Source organism: Hylobates moloch, unplaced genomic scaffold (assembly GCF_009828535.3).
Source record: "Hylobates moloch isolate HMO894 unplaced genomic scaffold, HMol_V3 SCAFFOLD_8307, whole genome shotgun sequence".
NCBI lineage: Eukaryota > Metazoa > Chordata > Mammalia > Primates > Hylobatidae > Hylobates > Hylobates moloch.
The window spans coordinates 1-3,069 of NW_026660582.1; the positions used below are offsets into that span (position 1 = coordinate 1).

Below are 3,069 nucleotides of genomic sequence, written 5' to 3' on the forward strand. Positions count from 1 at the left end.
CTGGAATGGCCACGACGTCAGAGACCCAGCCTCAAGTTTCTTCTGCTGTTGCGCTCCTTCCAGATGGGCAAGCATCTGTTCTTCCCCATGCTTCAGAGAATTTGGCTTCTCAAGTACCCCAGGGCCATCTCCAGAGCATGCCTACTGGGAACATGCAGGCTTCCCAGGAGCTACCTGACCTCATGGCAGCCAGAAGGAGCAACCTGGGGCACAAGGAGCCCAGGAACCCAAACCGTCAAGGCTCATGCAAAAGCCAAAGGCCAATGTTTCCCCCCGACTCACAAGAGGGAGAACTCTAGAAAGACCAGCTTAAAAAAACACGAAGAAATTCTTCAAGGATTGAGGACGCCTCATCTTACCCCAGGCAGGAAGACAGAAGACACCCGTCAAAATGAAGGCGTCCAGCTACTGCCATCAAAGAAACAGCCTCCTTCAATAAGCCACTTTGGAGAAAACATCAAGCAATTTTTTCACAGCATTTTTTCAAAGAAAAAAATCAAGCCACCACCAGTCACTGCCGAGAGCCATAAAACAGTAAAAACGCAACCACGCATGTACAGCAGCAGTGCTGAAGCTCAGCGGCCCATGACAGCAGTTGGACAGATACTGGAGGAGAAAATGTCACTTTGCCATGCGCGCCATGCCTCGAAGGTAAATCAGCACCAACAGCAGTTTCAAGCCCCAGTCTGTGGATTTCCCTGCAACCACAGGCACCCCTTCTACTCAGAACACAGCAGAATGCTGAGCTATGCAGCCAGCAGTCAACAAGCCGCTCTCAAGAGCCAGCGTTGTCCCAACAGAGACAGGGAAATCAGAGAACAGCAGCCCTTGAAAAGTGTCCGCTGCAACAATGAACAAAGGAGCCTGCGACATCCCCAACTCTTGCTCCCCAAGAAAGCTGTATCCCCAGTCAGTCCCCCACAGCACTGGCCGAAGATACCCGGTGCCTCCAGCCACCATCACCACTGCCCAAGGCACTGTCTTCTTCAGGGAGGTATCTAATTGGTTCAGTCACAAATTCTTTTTTAGCCTTCCCTAGAGAAAAACAAGTCCCCATGAAAAAATTCTACGTAGAGAAAAAGTATTTTCTCTCATGTTAGTACATGCAGAACACTTAACATTCCACAATATATATGGTTTTTTATTCATAAGACAGTGATGGCTTTTATTTGTGCTGTGCTTGGTGTGTGCTTGGTTTCTAGAAGCGACAGGACATGGAGGGATGCTGACAGTGGTGCTGTAAGCCCACCTTCATCCTGAGTTCCTTCACTGAACCTTAGGTTTCCATAATACCATCTTAAACAAGAAAAAATTCTAAAAACAAGATGAGAAAAACCTATGAAGATCCCACTCCGAAACAAGGTTCAACCCATCTTTCTTACTACTGTCTACCTCAAACTTTATGCAGCTGTAGGGAAAAGGTTCACAGAGATGTCACAGGGCTGAACATCTCCATGCACGCTCCAGGAAGTGCCATAGCTAAGTAGATGCATGTGTCACAAAATAGTGGAAGTTTGGGTGGGAGAGTGCTGGACCCTGAGTTCAGAAGTGGGAGAAGTCTTGACCCTGGGTATCCCGGTGGAGAATACATAATGTCTGCCCCTGGGAAGCCCCTTCTCTCCCTGACAAAGGCTGGGATGGAGATGGGCCCTCTCAGCTCAGCCAACGTGTGAAGCACAGAGTCCCCATCCCACTGCCTCTCCCTTTCTCACATTCTGGGGGGGGGGGGGGGACAGACCTTCCAGCTCTGTGCATGCATAGGTGGGGGACGGGGGTCTGGGGGGGGGCGGCCTTCATGGAGGCTGCTGAGGGTGGTGAACTCCCCTGCCCCAGATGAGGGAATGACCCTGCTGGGAGGTCAGACCCTGCAAGGGCTATGGGGGTATCAGGTGGAGTGGGCTCCACGTGTACCCTCAATGCACTGGGCAGGTCTCAGGCCAGGCTCCCTGGACCCCGCCTGGGTGATGCGCTCACTCCCTGGGGGACCACTGTCAGGCCCCAGCCACCCAACCTTGGCAGCACCGTCCCATCGCAGTCCTGAGACAGGACAGTGCTTCCCAGGCCTGACAGACTGGGAGGACCTGTTAGGTCCTCCATCCCTAGACCAGCCTCCCACACAGCATGGACCGTCTCTTACATTTACCTTCAGGGCACTGACTGATCCTTCTCACTCTAAGGCGACCAAGGCGGAGCTGAGGACATGTGCCAGGCTGGGAGACAGTCCCCTCCCTAAATGGGCCTGAGGGAAGCACCATCCCTGTCCCAATCCGCCGCAAGTTTCAGCCCAGGAGACACATAGGGAAGGGAGGATGGAGCCCCTCTGCTGGCTGACACTGGAAAAGCGGGACTTGGGAGAAGAGGGAGCCAGGGCTAGCAGGAGATGCTCCAGGCCCACGGTACAGCCAGAAGGAGCAACCTGGGGCACAAGGAGCCCAGGAACCCAAACTGTCAAGGCTCATGCCAGAGCCAAAGGCCGATGTTTCCCCCGACTCACAAGAGGGAGAACTCTAGGAAGCCCAACGTAGAAAAACACGAAGAAATGCTTTAAGGATTGAGGACTCCTCATCTTACCCCGGGCTGGAAGACAGAAGACACCCGTCAGAATGAAGGCGTCCAGCTACTGCCATCAAAGAAACAGCCTCCTTCAATAAGCCACTTTAGACAAAAACATCAAGCAATTTGCTCAGAGGGTTTTTTCAGAGAAAAACAGGCCTGCCCCGTCCTGTGCTGGAGGCTGTGCCCTCTGCAGGATCTGAGAAAGTCCAGTCCTGAGACGGGACAGCACTGCCCAGGGTGGGTGGCCAGGGCCCGACAGCAGTCCCCCAGGGAGTGACCACATCACTCGGCCAGGGTCCAGGGAGCCTGGGCCGAGACCTGCCCAGTGCACTGAGAGTGCACCTGGAAGCCACCCCACCTGACGCCCCCACAGCACTGAGAGGGTCTGACCTCCCAGCATGCACCTGCCTCTTCCTGCACCCCAGCTGCTCACCCTGCCTGTTCCCCGGCTTCCTCCATCCTGTGCAGCCCATAGACTGTGACCATCTCACCGGCCACTCTGGCCCTTCCTTT

At 54.1% G+C, this 3,069-nt stretch overlaps 1 pseudogene; it reads left to right on the forward strand.

Annotated features, from left to right (window-relative positions):
- Positions 1-5: 5 nt before the first annotated feature.
- Positions 6-909, forward strand: LOC116465694 (putative spermatogenesis-associated protein 31C1; annotated as a pseudogene).
- The last annotated feature ends 2,160 nt before the right edge of the window (positions 910-3,069 follow it).